The sequence below is a fragment of the Lepisosteus oculatus genome, chromosome 20, assembly GCF_040954835.1.
Source record: "Lepisosteus oculatus isolate fLepOcu1 chromosome 20, fLepOcu1.hap2, whole genome shotgun sequence".
In the NCBI taxonomy this organism is placed as follows: Eukaryota; Metazoa; Chordata; class Actinopteri; order Semionotiformes; family Lepisosteidae; genus Lepisosteus; species Lepisosteus oculatus.
In genome coordinates this window covers 8,501,902-8,522,467 of record NC_090715.1, presented here as the reverse complement: position 1 = coordinate 8,522,467, position 20,566 = coordinate 8,501,902, and the positions used below count along the sequence as shown (strand labels likewise).

General features: G+C 33.7%; 1 protein-coding gene across 1 annotated transcript in view; it reads left to right on the top strand.

Annotated features, from left to right (window-relative positions):
* Positions 1-20,566, top strand: part of cdh11 (cadherin 11, type 2, OB-cadherin (osteoblast)) — a 63,350-nt gene that overhangs the window by 23,531 nt on the left and 19,253 nt on the right. The gene's annotated exons all lie outside the window — the stretch shown is intronic.

Below are 20,566 nucleotides of genomic sequence, written 5' to 3'. Positions count from 1 at the left end.
ATAGCTACACAAAGCTGGTGATTTCCATTTCATTATTGACCTTGCTGAAATTACACCCGTGACTGAAGTTAGAAACGTTAGTGTTATTTTAGATCTTGTGGTGTCAGTCAAAGCTCATGTTAAAAATATCAGTAGGGTATTATGTTTCCTTCTGGGCAACATTGCTTTTCTATCTAAATTGATACATGCCTTTATTTAATCCAGATTAGACTGCTGTCATATTTTACTTACTGGGGTATCTACCAAGGTACTAAATAGGCTTTACTGTGTCCAGGATCCTGTGGCTGATGTAATAACTCAAACTGCTCTGCCTCAGCATGTAATTTCTGTGCTGTGTAAATTGAATTGTCATCTTTAGTATTTAGTATAGTTTTCAGAGTAGGTTTTTAAAGTCCTCCTGCTTACAAATAAGACACAGAATATGTTAAGGACTGTATAGTACAGTCAAAACTTAATTTGAGATGTGATTTATTACCTAAGGTTCAATAGAGTATTCTCCATCAGTGTCAAATAACAGTGGACATTTTTAAAACTTAATGTTTGCACTATGGCTTTTATTGTTTAATTGTGTTTTACTGACTTTACTTCATTTAGGTCATTTTAGTCACTGTTTGATGCTTTTTGCTTGGTATATTTTATGTCTATACTATTGCACAGAGCTTTTTTTCTGTTAACACTATTCTTAGAAAGCTTTTCATGGCATATAGGATATCTGCATCTTATTTTGAATTAAATGACACTGGCAAAAACTGAAAAACATTATGTTTCCATACTTCACAATAGAAGAGTGGTTACAAGTGGGCCCATGCAAAACTGCAGTATGTTGGTATTCATATTCGACTTTCTATATCACTCATGATCAGTAAATTGAGGTACTGCAATTATAGTTATGTAACATAGAAATGGGGTTCAATGCCAGATAAGACTGGCATGTGGTTAGAGCAGGACGTTTAAGTGGTATACCAGTTGGAAGGTATGATTGAGTTGAAGCGCAGATGAACAAGTATACAGCAAGACTGCCACTGCTGGCATAATTTAATTAGGCCTCTTGCTGTGTCTGCAATATAAAAAAAAGCTGCCTAGAACCCTATCAGAATTTGCAGTTTGTACGACATATCTGTGGCCTATATACTGTATATACACTGCGAGCTTCTGTCATTGGGGCCTTCAGCTGATTCTGTATAAGACATCAGTAATATCCACCAAAAGCAAGACAAATTCATTATTATTTTTTCCTTTAATACATTAGTATCAAATATTTGGTGATATGTCTCATATTGCCAAATATTGTTGTGACCAGGCTATATTACCCATTACAACTGAATTTGTGTAGCACAGAGTTGTTTGTAAAGCACTCTTCAGTGGGAAAACAAAAAAAATAAATTAGAAATAAATTTCCCTGTTACCATTACTTCTACATCGATCATTATGTTTAGAATTACTTCTGTTCAATCATTTTCTCTGCAGTTATTATCCGAGTTTATAATGCATTTGCAGCAAGTTTATCTCACACACACACGCTTCAAAAGAAGAAGTAGAGTTTAATTCCATACTTAAAAGAAGAAAAAAACACCTGAAGAAGGATACACAGCTGAAATGCCTTTTTCCCCCTTTTCTTTACTATTATTATTGCTACTGCAAAAATATATATTTTTTAATTAACAAATTTAAAATTGGAATGGGCAAAGTTTTTGGACTATCTGGAGTATTTGAATCTTATGATTTAATATTTTTTTTTGTATTTTGCAGGAGACAGCACAACTTTCAATTTTCCTTTGCAGCATTTTTCTGTCTCTTGACCTAGAACTACCCAGTTAGTTCAGTGTTTGTTATTTGGTGCTTCAGCCAGGCTGATAAACAACTTTACCTCATGCAGCTTTTATTGATAGAACTTCAAACTTGTCTCCTAGGCATACAGAGGGAGGTTTTGGTTGAGTCTAAGAAAGCCTGATGGACTTTAGACACGGTCATCCCAAGTGTATTTCAGTTACCTTTGTGCTATCCTAGGGATGTTTTCTGGAATTCTAGCCCAAACTTGTACCATGAGCAGTGGCTTTGGAAGCTGAGCATCTTGATAGCCATCTATCCATCTATTATCAGAAAGTCACTTATTCCTGTACGGGTCACAACAACCTGGGGACGATACATGAAACACAGGGCATGAGGTGGAACACTACCCTGAAGAGATATGGAGAGAAAATGCAGCCTCTACATAGAAGCCACCCCATCCTAAAAAAATGGGACCTAAGAGCTCTCTAGCCCCCTTATGCTTGTAAATGAGTGACCCATTTTTCATTACTCTAACAACTCTTGTTGCCAGAGCAGTACTGTTGAGGGTGAGAAAAAAGCACTATTCTGAAATTGTTCGTAGATTTAACTGATATCTTATTGATATATTAGTCCAACATTTATTTATACTGTGAGTGAAAAGTGCTCCATGCGTTCAGATAGGCAATAATTCTATGATGTTTCTGTTGGAAGTAATCCTGGAACTCATACGTAAGATCCTGAAACAATCCATAAAATTCAAGAAGAGCAATAAAATGAAAAATCTAGTGAGTGAACTCAAGTTCACTTAACAGCAATTATAAGGATAATTAGGCAGTCTTCCACTTTAGAATTTAACCTTCTGCTATTGATCATCATATACAGTATGCAGTTAAAGGATCTGTAAGGCATTTGAACTGAAGTACAGCTGTTTTTGAATGGAATATAGCAATGTGTAACTTAGTTTTCAAATCTCTTCTAATATCACTAACTTATTTACTCAACATAGTACAGTAGACGTGAATAAAACAGTTGGCTTTTTCTCTATTTTCCCCCATTTTGCCAATGCAAAATACCTATGAGTAAGTGGGCAGTTACTTGCACAACATCCACCTCATCCTTTCCAATGAAAAACAACATCCTTGCCAAAGCAGTATGCATTGTGAGAATTGTTAAGATAATGTGAATTGAATGTGACACATGGCTCCATCAAACAATCATGTTTCCTTGAACACCTGAAGAATCACACCTTTGTTTCCTTCTGTTAAAGAAGGTTAACATAGATGTGCCATTGCCAATGTTCAGTCACTTCATCATTGATTTTTACTTTTCATCAAATTATAATACTCAGACCACGTATTGAAAGAACTGAAATACTCTAGTGCCACTCCTGGATTACATGGTAGCAGTGATGGATAAAACAGATAGTACTTGCTCAACAGCCTCAAAGACATAAAACCAGAACAATATTTCTGTGATTATTTTTAAGGAGCAGACCTCTACAGTCTAATTGCAGTTCGTAGTGTTGTTTGTATGTGTAGTGAATACTTTATGACCAAATATAAATGATTTTATTTGTAAGCACTTATGTGGAAAAAGATACTGCTGCTCTGAAATCAGTTCAAAGATGAGCAAAGGGAATTCTGAGTAATACTTAAAGGGGAACTGCAACGCTATTTTTACATTTCGGGACTCTAAAGAACTAGCACTGATGAGTGCATTTTCTAACCATGATGAAAGTACACGGTAACATGTAAAACCTCCAATTTAAGTCAGAAAATAGACAAAATGTCCAGGTATGCTCAGCTGTCAATGTCTGTGATTTAGAATGAGACAACAAAACCTATGGTAATGTGAAAATAGCCCTATTCTTTGTAAACAAGAAGGCTTGTAAATACCTCTTTGGTATTAGTTGTGAAACCATTAAATGTGCATCTTAACTTGGGTTTTAAACATAATTATGATAAAAAGGATCACTTAAATCATGAAGATAGATTTTTATCAGTTTCTATTTTTCTGTCAAGCACCCTCACTGAATTATCTTTTCATCAGTTGCTTTTTATGGGCAATAATGGTAGGAATGACACCTGTTTTGAGCAGGTATTGGTTCAGTATCTGAAAAAAAATTACAAAGCGTTGGGCTTCATAATCTTATTAAGAACATTTCAAAACACATCTTATCCCAAATTGACAATATTTGAAAAACAATCCATTTACTGTACAAGGTGACGTGTTTTTAGATACTTTATGAGTGCAATAGAATTGAAGTGAACACATCGACGTTGATACAGTTTTGCCAATGAATACTGCTGTACTATTGTACATCATGCTGAATCTCATGGAGAAATTTGTCAACGGGACCAACATCAGTGCCCATATTTATTACCCATCTCTTGGCTAGTTGAATATCCCATGGAAAAGGAAACATTTTAACTTCCTGCTGATCCGGTCCTATGTTTTGTGTGCAACCACTGTTTTCTACACTACCAAATGCTTCACAGTGAGGCATTGTTTAAAATAGATACATGAGTTGAGAACGTCAGAAAACGATTAACATTGTTTTCAGACCAAACAACTGTGTTTTCTAGTGAGCTAGTGAGCAAGAAAGGTAATTTTTACTTCACAGCACAAACTCTCATTCTTGCCAATGGCACGACCAGCAGTTTGCAACAACATGATGACCATACAGTACTTTTTGTGCTTAATTCGAAATTTGTAAAAGTTTGCTATACCATCAATAAATGTATTTTTTTACCGAGATTTCAAACCCGGTCTGAGAAATTGGGACTGCAGTTGCCTTTTTTGTTTCACATAGAAGTTTTCTTTAGTATTATACAGAGAAAGGTTATAAAAAAAGACTTAATAATGAAATGTACTGACAACTACAAAATGTGGATTAGAAAACAGAACTAAATATTCTTTGATTAGATGCCTAAATCACTTAGCTACTAATAAAAATGGCTTCATGAGTGATCCTGAGCTGTAAGCTGTACTATAATAATATACAGTATAAAGTTAAAAGATGCAAGTTAACATTAAATTAAGATCAACTCAGTTAAGTTTCAGGTATTGGTATCCTCTTTCTTGTGAACTCTTTAGTGCTCTATTTAACATGTTTGTACTATAAAACAAACAAAAAATCATGATGCCTTTTTATTTTCATTAACTTTTTTACTTTCTTTTCTTTTAAAGAAAGTTATATGCTAAAAATGTCCTTTGGAAAATTACTTTATTTAGTAGTTACAAATTTAGAAAGATAGCAAATAATGTCAAGGCAGAGCTGCTTGAGGTTCTTTTGGGAAAAAAACCCAAAACAAATTCTTCTCGGGTACTGCCTTGGGTTGATTTAGAGAATATAAAAGGTTGATTTTAAGAAGAGAGTTTGCTGTCCTTTAGGCAGTGTAGATACTTTCAACTAGTAGAGAAAAACTTGAACTGCTAAAAAAGAACTACTGAACTTTGTATTTTCCTGGTGAAAGGTATTCATATTAAGTTTTCATTTTATTATCAAACACAGGTTTCACTCATAAGTGACAATAAGCAAGCTGAGATTAATATTGAGGTGCAACCTTAACATGGATTATTAGCTCTTACCTTTGTAAGCTTTACAACATAAAGCTGATAATAGAATAAATCCACCCAACCCATTCACAAACCATCCTAAAAACACACCATAACAATATAATAATAGTGAGATAAATAACAGGCCTGATAGAATAACAATGAGCTGTGCAGAAATATGATAATTAAAATGCAGATTTTATGCATCTCACAGCCTCCGGCTAGGTCCTGTTTATTGGTAATTTTTAGTAAGCAAGAAGAAGAAGAAGAAGAAGAAGAAGAAGAAGAAGAAGAAGTTGTATAATTCCTGTGGTAATTTTTATGATTTGTTGCTGTTAAACCACTTCCAGTAAAAATGAAATCAGAATGAAAGCTAGTTTAAAAGTGTTAGTGTTGCTATGAAGAAACAGGCTTATATTATGCTCTTCAGCCACTGCAAACATTGATAAGTTTCCTGATCTCATTTTCTGTTATTCAACTTTGAGATGCAGTAGCTATTTGTTGTTGAAATATTAGCCACTTCAAATGGTAATTTAAAAGTAGCAACAGGGAATCAGGATGTGTGTAACTGGTGTAGGAAACATGAGGTTGCATATTATATAAGCTTTCTTTTTAAAAAATCAAGTTATTTGATGTTATTGAGGTACAAGAACTTGGCAGATGTTGAAGTAAGGTCTAATGGTTCAGTGGATTTATTCCTGCTCACCACTGCTGTATTATTATAAGAAATGAACCTTGGATGCAATTATATACAGCATACTGTAATGCACATGCCTTCCCCAGCTTTGTCAGTGTCTAAGGGTTTATGAAAAAAATACATCATGAATATCTGCGTCATTGATACAAATGTGCTTTTGCATAAAATACTGTGTCTTTAAAACAGCTGTAACTTATTTTGTAGCCTCACTTCTTTATTCCAAAAGGATTAATTTAATAGTGGGCTTTGAGGAACCAATACCTCATGACAGGTGTCTCTTCTTCGAATGAAAAGGAATACTTCTTCAATTTGAGTGATAACAATAGTGGATTCTATTTGACAGTTAGGAATTAAATGAGTGGTAATTAAGCAAGAAACAGAAGATTTGGTTTATTCTTGAAGACAGCCTTACTGGTCTCAGAGTCTAAATTGTGTAGGGAGAAAACAGAAGCATGATCGAAGCTGATTCTATCCTTCTTATGTATTCAATATCAAAGAGGGAAAAGTCTACAAGAGCATGAAACACAAATTGTTTAGCTTTTATTGCAATTAAAAAGCTTGTCATGTTATTATGATTGTAAAAAATATAGGTAATGTAAAAAAAGTAATGTTCACATAGGTGTGTATTAAACCCTTATTGTGAAATACATTTCATGTATTAAATGTTGACACCAAAGAACACTAGATTTGGATGTAGAAAACTAATCTATCCATTATAGACATCAATATAATCATGTTAAAAAATGATTTTCATGATTAAAAAAGGTAGGAGCATTCCTGTTATAAAATCATGTGTTTGTTACACATTAATCTGTTATTAGCATTCACCAAAGAATTGTCTTTTATGTATAATGACAAAGTTGGAGCCTTAAAAAGTGTGAAAAATTCTGTGCCAGCTTATATTAAAAATGTTAATTTCAGTTTATTGTGAACATCTGGATTTTAAACTTTACAATGTCAGTAATACTGTAACTCCAGATATTAATGTTTGTGAATTTCACTTTTAACCATCATCTGAAACTAACAGGTTTATCTTAATAAGGTATTGAGATTACAATACAATCAAATTTGACCTTAATTAATTTTAGAAGCTTAAAAAAGTGTTTTCAATAGGGAAAATAAACATTGAGCATTAATATTGTAAAAACGAAAACCAAGAGCTAAAGAGAAACATTTTTGAAAGCAGACACTTGATTGTGGGTTTACTCCTGGCAATTTGGTGAAATTACTAAATAAATCACCATACCATTCAATAAGACCCATTTTCTCCTTGCTGGTGTTCAGTCTGATACTAAGTGTAGATAAACTGTCCCCCATTTATCTAAAGTGGCTCTCATATAGAGGTGTCAAAGGGAGGTTTGCCAACATTCTTCAATCTACAGTGTTATTATCTTCACTTACTGATGGCATAAATGTTGGTATTGAGCCTGGTTAAATGAACATGTATCTTAGAATGAACACATATCTGATTTAGGTGTCAAGTCCTAAACAAAATGGTCTAAAGGTCCAGAGACAATGCATTATGACTATGCATATATGCATATTAAATACAATTTCAACCAATAGCAACACTAAAGGAGAACAAACCACCGTATGATTTCTGATTTTGCCGTTTTGTGCATACAATCAAAGTTAGTAGCCAAGACCAGCTGTTTTGCTCTTTTACATGCATACAGGACATCATTGATTCTTTTGTTCAATGTTTTAATGTATTTAAACTACAGGAATTGTTGGATAACACATTGAACTTCTGTATTGATATGTTGTGCATTTAATCAGTTAATTTAATATATACAGATATGCTTTAAAATGTAAAAAATGAGTATTGGAACTTTTATTATTTGCTGTATCTTAATACCTCTCACTATATAAGAATTGAACACTTGTAGGTTCACAATTTTAGATTGAACATATACATGAAAGATTCTCATATTTAAACTTAAACTAATGTGAAAACAATTTAATTTAATGGCTGCCTGATCAATTTTGGGTCAATGCTGCTGTCATTCTTAACAATTTTTCTTAACTCATTTAAATGTAAATATTTCAAGAATGTCCAAGTAATATTCGAGATAATACGCAGTGGCACTACAGCAAACAATGCCAACACTAGCCTGGCAGAAAAGTCTCTTTCTGAGGGATTACCATGGTTTATAAATCCCAAAGGAATCAAATTCTGAGATAGGGAAAACAAATGTAAACCCTGGAGGATTAACGATCTCATTTCTCAGCTCGCAAGAATAGAAAAGAGGATTTTCCAGCTTTCTTTGATATCTGTCACATTAATATCTTATTAATTTCAACAATTTATATGAAAAGCAGCCCCACAGAAGGGCCTCGATGGTTAAGGTCTAATTGAGCAGGGCAGGCTTCTTTTCTTCTCTCCTTTATTATCCTGAAATGGAGGACAGTGCCAGTAAAGGTCAAAAGCTTAACACATACAGTGTTTTTGAACTTTTCTTATAGAAAGAACCATTATGAAAAGAGAGGAGGATAAATCCAAGGAGGAGAAATAGCCACACTGAAGCTGTATTCAATTACTATATTTAGGATGAAACCCAAAGAATATGAAGCCCAAGGGCCTCGAACAACAAAAGTCCCACAAATTAACGATTTATCATAATTCTCCGGTATAATACATTTAGTGCTCAATTATATTGCCTTTAATATTAACAGTAGTAAAACTACCCCTATTATTAACAATAACATTTAGTATCCGCCTTTAAAGTATTACATGTTGTATACATTTTCCTACACTTTTTATATATTTTTTTCATATTTTGTGCTTTTTTATATTTGAACCAATCACTTATAACTGATTGCAGGTTTTAGCTAGATATGTAAACAGTGTGAAAATATTGGAATAAGCAGGAAATCTCACAATGCCACTTCATTTTCTTACAATGCATGCTTTTAAACTAATATATAATGTTGTTGTTTTTTTCCCCACAGATGATTTATAATGACTTTTGTTTTTTCGGTTCACTTCTGTACATTTGATTTAGTGTGCTTTGCACATGCACCGAGGTCATTAGCTTTTACTTTGGTCCTGTGGGAGGCCAAGGGAAAGGAGATCCCCTTTGCAGTTACTATTACCATTTCTACTACTCTTCTCCTATAGTTTTGGAAAAAAAACAATCTTGATAAAGACATACATTCCTGAAGAGGGAAACTAGCACAGTATATTTAGCTTGTGTAAATGGATGGATATCATTATGGTACCCTATCTAAAAGCCATCTTTAGAGACGCCAATTACAATGCACCATAAGTCATTTGTGTCCAATTAGACCTAACAATAATTTACTGTAAGGTACAGTGTGATGGATAATTTCCCCAAATGAGACTCCTAAAGCTTAGAGGTGGATTTAATTGACTTTGTATTCTGGCTCATCAACTTATGTCTCTGGAATTGATGGTATGTGATCTATGGGATTATTATTCATAAATAGACATATCAGGTTTGAACGTGCAATGTATAGCCAATTAAGTTTTTGCTGTATAGAACAGTGAGTTCCAGGAACAACCATAATAAGTACATAAAGATTTTCCAGTCTTGTAGCTTTACTTCATCATATTATGTAATATAGAATTTTGAATTATATTTGCTGTTAAAGTAACTGGCCAAAAATCTGAAGCACACAATCTGTATGAGTTTCTTAACTGCTTAATTAAAAATGATCTCCTTTTTCCTTACTAAAACAACCAGATTATATTCAATTGTACTTCAAAATATTCTAAGATGTGAATGAACCATGAGCCAGATTTTCATTGTTTGTGCATATTAAAAAGAATTTTAATGTTTTAAAAAATGTGCAAAAATGATAGCTAAGTGTGCATGCCTATCGTGTATTTTGAAGTTGAGTAAAGTGATCATTGTTGCATTTGTTCCTGTACAGGACAGTTTTACAAAGCATCCATGCATCAGTTTTTTTTGTTGATTCCTGCTTTCATCTGTTGTCACCAGATGTTTTACTGACACAGAGTCTCTTTGTTCAACCAGCAGTGTAAGAAAAAGGTAATAACAGGTCTCTTGTTTAAGAAGCCTCACAAGTACGTTTAAGCTTTAATAAGATAGAAGCTTAAATCAAATGTGCCTGACTGGAAAAAGCAGTTCTGTTCTTCTGATGGTCTTTGAAATTTTCCAAAAGCAGCTTATGGTGGCATTTTCTGGAGACACCACCTCCAGGCACAATCAGGAAGATTTACTCAATGAAATACTCTTTTGTTGAGGTCAGAGTTTTTTTTTTTATCCCTATCCTACATTAATGAGAAAAATCCTGGGGGGTGACACTTTTCTACAGAGTTACTAAACTGATCCATTTTAAGAATGTGCAAAGTCAGAGTGAGGCCTTTTAAATTGCCTCCAGAAAAGTTTTGTACCACACACTAAAGAGAACAGCTGTTTTCCTTCTTAAGGTGGCTGTACTCTTTTCTGCCTTCTGTCCTCATCACTGATAAGAGTAAATTGGTATAGTCTTGCATTTTGTGTTTTCTGTCTTGTTTATTTTCTCTGTCTCTCCTCAGTTATATATCTATTTTGTTTAAAAACCTGAAGTCAGTTAAAGGTGTGTTGTACATTGTCAGGGATATGAGCGGTTCATTGGCTATGAAATAGTGGCTTTAGACTGCTTTTTATGACACGGGAAGGCCAGATTATAAGATAGACACTAACAGTGCACATGGTTGCCCCTTTCTAAGGGCCATTTCTTGGACCTAATGAAAAATTCTGAACATGGAAGATATTCACTTAAACATCATTATGAGTGATTTGGATCAAGTGAGCTGACAGCTAGGCTGGCTTAAGGTATTTGCCATGCTGGTGCTCATCCCAGCGCTATCTCTGTCTCTGAATGGATGTTACACTGCAAAACACAGAGAGTTTGTAACATCTTTATTTGTTTTTTTGTTTCTTTTGTAAATGCATTTACAGTGAATCACTGTCATTGTGTATTGTAAATAATGTACTTCGTGAATCTGCTGTGAAATCTTATTTCTGTGCAGTATTTTATTAGGCTCAAATGCATTGTACTTTAGTTGAGGCAGAAAAGATGGACAGACTCAGTCCTGTAAATGTGCAATCACTAGTAAAAATATGAATATAGATTAGAATATTTTATTTTAGCTTTGCAATTACACTTTAGCTGTGAAATAATACTATGATATTGGAAGAGCTTTAAAATGCTTTCATTGCTTTCTTGGTTTTTCAAGCAAATGTCCTTGCAACTCCCTTAAAAACGCAATACAATCCAAGTATACAATCTCCTTTAGCCATTTCTCAGGGCTTCAGTGCTCTGATTCTTATCTACTTTCTTCCCAATAGAGTCATCAATATGAAAACTACATCATACATTCCATATTGCTATTGACCACTCAGAGAGTGGAATTACTCTAGAGACAAGGGCCAGTAGAATAGCTGTTGAGAACCTGTGAGTGTTTTAATATGTGGTGTTTGATTCTCAGTTATACCTGCAAAACTCATAAAACAGAGCCATCAGTCATTTTCAGCTGTCAAGGATTGCCAGGGGAATTTCTTTACAGGAAACCTTACAGAGTGGAAAACTGTGTATTTCTAATACTTGTATCAGAAAAGGAATGAAATTCAGTTGGGAGACATTTTACAGTATGTTTAGTCTGGCATTGTTTAGTGAAGGGAAAGTTACGAACTTCAGAAGTGCACTAGGTCTGTTGCTTATTTAAGCTTAAAAAAATAGAGCCATAGCACTTCATTAACCTCAAAGACCCAAAGTCTGCCCTCAAGCTCAAGCCTTCTTATTTCCAGTTGTTTTTTCAACCCCAGCTCTGCGTCTCTCCATCCCCCATCATTTAAATCTATGGGCCTTTGTCTTCTGTCCCAAGCTTTAAGAATTCTAGGCATTTTATTTTTCCTTTCTGTAGGATCAATTCCAGATCCCACCATTTCCTGCTACTCTTATCCCACAGGGTTGTCTGCTATACAGACTGCTGCTCCAGTTTTTACAAGGAAATGAAAACCTACGTTTTGTGATTCTGCATTTGAAAAACGAGAGATGTTGAATGTATTTACATAGTTGGAAAATAAACTCAGTCATTTCCTTTTCGCTGTTAAATAAACAAAACTCATCTGAAATGGAAAGATATGATTTTTTAAACACACTGAAAAGAAGAATAATCTTTAACATTCATAGAAGAACTTTTATAGTGTCAAATAATAATTTAAACAATTAAATTAAGTTTTTCTAGCTCAGATTAACATTTCTTCATACAATGAAGCTGAATTATGTTTAGTTTTCTGATCATAACCCAGTGTCTCCTAAATCTACTTTCAACATTATTTTAAAACTTTTGGGATGTTTTATATTTTTTAAGAGATATAGCAGGATAATTCCATAAATGCTAGGAGCTATAGATAATTTTCATGTCTTTTGTGCTATGGTCTTACAGAAATAATACAGGAGGAATTATTTTATTTTAGTTTTCTACACCACTCAACAGTGTTAGAGTATATTCTGTGGCATGCCTTACGTGAACAAAATAGAAAATAGGTTTTGTATTATCTGTATTATATAACCTGTGCTATTTAACTGAAATAAAAAAGGGAGAGATTGCTGTTACTACTCCTGTTTGGAAATCATGTAATAGCTGGTAGTGTCATATTATTGTAGCTTTCAATATTTTCTAATGTTTTTGCTATGGCTATTTCTTATTTAAGTATTAAGAACACTATATTTATTCACAAATTTCTTTCAGTAGGATTTACTCATGCTTCTTTCTGTGTGCATGTTGGAAAAATGTTGGAGCCAGATGTACTGTAATAGATTATAATTATACAGTATATATTTGTAAGATCAGATCTAAAAAAAAATAAATAGACTGTGTCTATTTGACTATGACTGTGTTGAAAACTATATTGCTAAAGATGACTGCCTGATTATGTGCAAATAGCAAAGTTATTTCCTTTAACACATTATGAGTTAGCCTCACACAGATTGAACTCTATAATCGTGCATTTGAGCCTGGTTTAATTTGAGTTTAGCCAACTGTGACTGGGATATCCCAAATAGCAGTGCACACCTGGCTGAGCACCACTGAGGGTAGGGAAGTATTCGTCTGTCAGGGCTCTTTCGGCTCTCAGCAACACAGCGTTCTTTGCAGCTCTTGGTTGTTTGCAGGTTTGTGATTCTGTCAGGGAGAGATACGCCTATTCTCCAACTGATGCTGTTTCAGGGTCATTCATCTTTAAACATGACATGTTTAAAGATGAATGGCTCCAAATTGAGTGGGTTGGAGGAGTCTGCCTACACTTCCTTATTTTCCCCCGTGTGTAATCACAGGGTTCTACCTGTGACCCAAGACAAGAAAAACATAAAAAAGGCTATTTCAGATTGGGTAGTTATAACAAAAATAAGTAGCAATTCTTAAATAAATAACACTTCTAGAAAAGAAGAAAAGTGCCATTTAATTAATGAATTATAAACCATCTATAAGTCTTCGCCCTACATGACCAACAAGGCAACAATGTTTTTTTTCTTTTAACTAATATGTTTCCTTACAATTCTGCTCTTATCTTTGTTCAGTCTTACTTTGTCTTGTTACAGTAGACTGTTTTCTAATACAGCAAAATATTTAATTGCACAGTTACAAAATTGTCTTGTATTTTTACAATGACATTTCCTACTCAGCTCTGATAAAACTAGATGTAAGGTATTTAATGAAAATAACAATCCTTACTGCTTATTTAATTGTGATGTGCAACTTTTGGTACAGTGAATCACCAGATTCTCCTCAACATGCTTGCCAACCTTGACATCCCCTTTGACAGATCAATGCCCTAAGCTGGTACACATCTTAATTCTCTGGAAGGTCCTGCCAAGTGTCACAGGGAAGTATGGTTTCTGTATTACAGAGCTTGTCAACAGGGGTCCCACAGGGCTCTGTAAGGGGATTTTTGCATACCAGCTCGCACTGCTTCACTGGTAATACCAAACTGTCTTTTCCACCCTTGCACAATAGTACGTTTTCAATATGAAGACCAGAGCAGCATTTGGTGATCTGGCCTTGTGCATTTCTCAGTGTCTGATGATAATGCTCAAACAAAAAGTTTATATTTATACTATGGTCATGAGAGTGTTATGAGAAAATACTCCACTCCACTCCAAATGTAGTTTTTCTATTATGCTGGGTCTTTGCTTTATGCTAGGCAGTAATGCACTTACAGTACATATTTTTGTGGATTAAATCAGAAAGTCTGGTCTGGTATTGCAGCCCATTTCTGATCCAAAATGTGTATTATGTAATCTTCTGTCCTGTGTGCTCAGATTACTTGATGGTGGCCTACAAATGGTACTTTATGTCAGGTAATCAGCAAAGCTCTCTCAGGTTTGTGGTGCAAAGACTAAGGTGTGTTTTGGTAGGATCTGACTCAAGTCAATACATAGTCATATGTGCAAAGGAACAATAAGCTTTGTTTATCACATCAAAATCACATAAATATAACACATAAATACGGTAAAACTGCTTAAAAATATATGAGATAATGTACTGTAAAGAGGGAACATTACTGAGACATGAACATTGTTGCACACATACCATGTGTTATTTATTTGTATTTGTAATTTCAGTTTAGTAATACTTTTAGTGGTACTTAACCAAGAGAAACATACTCTCTACACAGCATCACGTGATGAATTAAAGCATCACGTAACTGTAAAGATTTGAAAACAAAGGGCATTTTTGACAATTTTTATCAGCAGACGTGCATTGAATGAGAAGTAATTCAGAAATAACATCAGTTGAAGTAGTGGTCTTCTATAAAGCTGTTTTACTTATATTCTGTACATACCTAGTGTCAATAGTTAGACACAAGTTGTACCATTGCTCTCAGCTCAGTGAGTCACATTTTTTTCTTTTAGTCAATTAACAGTTTTCTTCTACTGAAGCTTCAGTTGCAGTCAACCTGCTGTCTGTTTCTCAAAGCAACAACAACAGCGTGTCTTCACCTGTAGCTGCTCCTGCAGACTATGATGAAATCATTTGCATATTTATGAATCCTGCTCACTGGGAAACAGTTTGCATCAGTCACCTGTTTGAATACAAATCAGGTCTTCAGGACTGCAGTGCATAAACCTAGACTCCATTATTTTGCTTCCTAATACCTATACCGATTAGTCTTTGTAATTGAATGCCAATTAAGTTTCAGGTTCCTTTGTATGAGCACAATCAATATCTTTTCTATTAGCGGCTACTGGAAACAAACCTTGGTAATGAGAAACTGCAATTTTTTTACTGCCCAGATTATTGCGCCATGGTTTATTATCAGTTGGATAATAAAACACTTTGTGTTTTGGCCCTAGCTCTCAAAGTTACCATTAGAAATTTCAGGAAGGTCTGCATAGGTATAACTTGTGTGATAACATATTTCTGAAACACCTAATTAGTCTAAACATAAAGAGGTGCATTTAAATTTAGTAGTTAAGTACCTTGCATTGATTATCAAGTAAAACACAAACAAGATCTTATTTTGTAAAGGGCAGACCTCTTATTTTCTTAGTGTACATATCAGATGAGCAGCATTTTTTCAATTTGGACAGAAAGAAGACATTTTCAAAGAAAAAAGAAAATTGCCAGACTAGATTTCCAAGCTTTTCATATGTTCTAGCTAATATTATTCCAATACATTCAATTGTTTTCTTTTCAATGCAGCATTTTCTAAATGTAATGTTAGATGCTGAAGAAAATCTGATCTACACGGAGAAATAGTTCTACAGGATGGAATGTAGTAAAATGAAATGTTTGTGTGTCAACTTGTAACTCATAGGTACTTTCTGACATCATGGAGTACTTTGAAAAAGATGCTCAATGTTATTTTGGATGGATTCTGCAGTGACCAGAAGTTTCGTACTGGCACTATTTATATTTATATTTTTTCAAATTATTACTGAATCTGTTAGAAAAGTATGGAAGAGTGGGTTTATTTAAACATCTATATTATTAAAGAGATATTTCCCCTCATTGCCTAATTTAATTTCAATGATTGCTTTACTGTAAGCTGAATTAACAATTGGAGAGAAACAGAAAAAAAGTATTAGCATTTGATTTGTGCTAACTAAAAATCAAGTATATCATATCTAGTATGTTATGCAATGGACTGGTTTCCCATCTAAGGGGGAGTCTTAAGCTCTATGTCTGCTTCACACCATGAACAGTCTGCCCTGATGAGTCTCAAGTCTGAAGTATGAACTGTGAAAATATTAATATGGAACAACAGGGTGGAAGCATATCAGGCTTAGTTATATTAAAATCTCATTCGTGCCTGCAGAGCTCTACTATAAGTATGAGCTCTTAATATTTTCCCCTTTGCTTTTCTAAAGCAGCAGGTATTAGGTCTGATGGGGCAGGTAACTATGCCAAGGCAAATGAAGGCTTTTTTATGGAAAAGTACTTTCTGTCAAACATTCTCTCAACAACTGCATCCATTTTACCTATGTGAACAGAAAGCTATAAATGCTTACATTATGATCCCAGTGGATCTTTAAAAGTACAGACATGCCTTAGTTCTGCATGAATTAAACTTGTTTATTACTTTAGAGCAATTTTATCCAGTTAAATTGATCATTTTGCTGAATTAAATCAACAGGAATATATGTGAGAAGATCTTTAGACAGTGTCTGTTGTAGATTTGTAGCTGATTTTTTTAGTGATTGGCATGGAAGAAGTTCTGCAAAAAACATGTGATTGACAGTTTTGATTTCAACTGTACTATAATCACAGAGGGAAAATAAGCTCCTGAAAGAATCACACTTGCATTTCCATTTAACACAAATGTTCCAAGTCATTCTCTACTACCTAGACAAGTAAATACATGCTTTTCAGTTGGTTTATATTTTTTATTCTTAATCTCTCTACTACTATTACATTTGTGAGAGGATTTTGTAAGTTGTAAATGTATGGCAATGATTATAGGCACTGTTTAATTAAATGGTAGTATGCGACGTGAATAGAATCAATACAACTATATCAAAGCTCTGTTGAGGTTAGATTAGCAAGGGAGGTACCTTCTGCACAATTTTTGTTTAAATGCTGTGCAAGAGTGCAAGGTTCTGTAGGCTGGTTTTGTAACATGCTATGGTACAGTACTAAAAAATAAACAAAGTCAAAGGCCTGAACAAATTAAAAATGTATCATTACATTCTTAATACAGGTATTCCCTGCTATGTGCTGGGAATCAAAAGATAGATCTTTTTTCCCCCCATAAGGTTTAATATAGAACACAGAAGTTCTGATCTAGGCTTCAGATATACAGTCAATACTGTATATTTCTTCTTCACATAAGAAATACTTTAGTACATGTGAATAATATATTATGTTTTAAAACAGACTTTGTAATTGTTTATCTTGTCTTTATTGGTTTCTGTTGTACAAATTAATACTTTTTGTTTTTGTTTCACATAAAAAATAATGCAGTATTAAAAGGAATTGTTAAAAACTGCTTATGCGATGTACATTGAATATTTATGGTATGTATTGTAATATGGTAGTTTGGCAATATGTACAAACTATACAGTATAAAGAGAGTATAAAAATGAAGTAGAAATGCTGTATTTTCAATACAATGTATTGTAGTTCTATGAGGTTTTGTAGTCTGCACTAAATACTGCCTTTGAAGAGACATATTTGTAAAGTATCAGGCAACAGAAATCGAATCTTGGTATATAGTGCCAATTTAGCAAGACAATCCAAATGATAAAATTAATGAATTTGTTATATTTGTGGTGTACCAAATGTGGAAATTCTTAGTCATACTTAAAATGTGTAGCTTAGATCAATATCAACTAGAGCATTCCAGAACCAATTTTGCTGCCAAAAAGCAGCATCCCAGTGCAAATCAAATATTGAATGCTTTCATAACATAATCATATATATGAAGCTACAGTATATACTGTCAGTCAAGCATAGTTGACTTCATGCTTTAGAAAATGAAATTTGCTGTCAAAAAAGAACTGATTCCTTGTTATATTTTTCATATAGCTTCACAAATATGTCTATAGTAATTCAAAGACAAAATGTAGTTCTATTTGTCTACTTTGTATTCAGTTAATTCAGTTATGGTATTCAGAACATTGTAAATATATGTAACCAGTGGGTTCATTTTAATTGTTTCACATTATGAGGTTGATAGCTTTCTTTCAGGACTAGCTTTCCTACAGCGGTGTACATCTCACTATGATGAAAACAAGATAAAGTAAAAAAAAAATAGAAATGATAAAAAGATGATTTCAGTGTGATGACTGTGCCTGTGGCAAAAGAATTTCTGGTGTGACAGTAATGTCCTTCATTTACACACAACTATAAAAGCTCAAGGGGATGTTTTCTAAACTCAATTACAGCACGCTAAGAAGAGTAATTATTTGACTCACCTTTCATTGTCACTAATAATCTGATTCTGTTGTACTGTTATTAATATTGATACAGTAACAAATAATATGTCATTGTCTTGTTATATGGATACTGTACATGCAGACCTGGTTACAACAATATCTTTATTGATTACTAGTACTAGTACTAGTGTTGCAAGTTTACTTAAGCTTATAACTTATAGCTTATATAGAAACATCATTGTTTTAAATTTCACTTCATTATAATTTAAAAGTGAAGATTTAAGAGAAAGTTATAATTAAGAAAACAATGTTGCTTGAGGATAAAATCAGTCTCTCTCATCTACATTCTGGACATTAGTTGACAACACACATTTAAAGACTGTTGCCAACATACTGTCTAATAAGCACATTATTTATCATATTTAAGATCATATTAATGTACATCCTTATTTGAATAAATTGATGATGAAACATCTGTTTTGCTGTTAGAACACCTTTGTAGATCCTCCATTAATACATAAGAAGTGACATGATTTTACTAGAATTTAAGAAATAATGCAAGGTCAATGAATATTTATGAGTTGGAAGTATTTCATCTTTTAATTTAGTTCCTTTGCTGGATATGGTCAGATTTACCAGTATGATGACAGTTTGTTTGGCTTTCTTTGCAAGCTGTGCAGTAAGATGACTGAGGTTGGTTCTTGCTCAAAGCACTTTTTAAACTTCAGATGATAACAAACTATTAACACAGAAGTTAATGTATCTGCAATTCATGTTCACTGAATACGAAACTACTCTGGAGGCTCATTTGCCCTTTTGTCGATCATTGATTGGCGAAGCAGAAACTAATTAAAAACATCATGATACTGGTATTAATCACCCATTTGGTTAATTTCAGTGTTGGAGAAAATATACATACCTTGAATACATAAGATACGATAAATAAAGCTAATAATAAATCTTCTGGATGTTAAATTTATTGCCAGATACTCAAAATCTCAACCTCCCTTGATTTGAAGTATATAGCAGTGGAATATTTATTAAGTGTGCGTACTGAATGTGTATGAATGGTCTGAAGGTGAAAAACACCAGCAGCAGTGTAACAATACAATATCTTCTATTTTTTTTTTTGATTCATGGATAAATAATACTTTGGTCATAAATAATAATATTCTGAAATGTTTAACAAGCCAATATCTTGAGCTTTAAGAGCAGTGGGTTTCATGTAAAATAAAGATTTTGTGTTCTATGTACAGAATGCAAAATGAACTATTTTAAAAATGGAATACCGAAGCTGACCTTTTCAACAAATAAAATGTGAGTGACCATGTGTCTCATTAAATAATAATATTTATCATACAAGCAAAGAAACATACTCATTGCACAAAGAATTCAGAGAAAAGCATGACATACTGTAAGTGTGCCTTTGCTTAAAAATGATTTTTTTTAATTGACATTTTAATTTTTGTGGTAGGCAACTCAGAACTGGCAATTCTGAGAAAAAGTGAAATTAATTGTATTTGAAGGCCCTAAGGTTACTGTGCATGTAAATCAGATAAGCTCTTTATTTTTTAGTGCAGGGAATACAGTGTTTGTTACTTTTGTTGCAGAAATTTGTAATCTGTTTATCATGTATGCTCTTTCATAGACTTCATGTACTATGCCAGTCATCATTCACCCTAAACCTACAAATCCTATCCTATAAGAACAGGAAGCAAGGTGGAAGTACACCCTAGACAGGACACCAGACCATCTCAGGCCATGTTTGTAATGGTACATACCGTATCTTCTTTAGGGAAAATTTAAATCAGATGACAAACACTGTTAACTTGGTATTTCATTGACCATGTACGTACTTCAGGCCAGCTTAGGGTCAGGGTTCCAAAAGCCATCCAATTTTAACTCTGTACTTCTGCTTCCACTTGAAATGACAAAGTTGAGACAGTTAACCCAATGGAATGGGTATTTAAATATTTTTTATCATGCTGAGTTTTGGAATTACAATTCCCGAACTGTGCAATAAAATGCAAGCAGTAATATATATCCCAAACAATCAAGTAGGGAGAAAAGAATCATTCTTCCTAAAGTTCAGTTGGTCTCCAAAAAAAAAGCATGAGGTCAACAAATGTCCTATTACTGTGGGAATGCTAACCCTAACCCTAGCTGGGGTTTAAACTGAGCAATCCT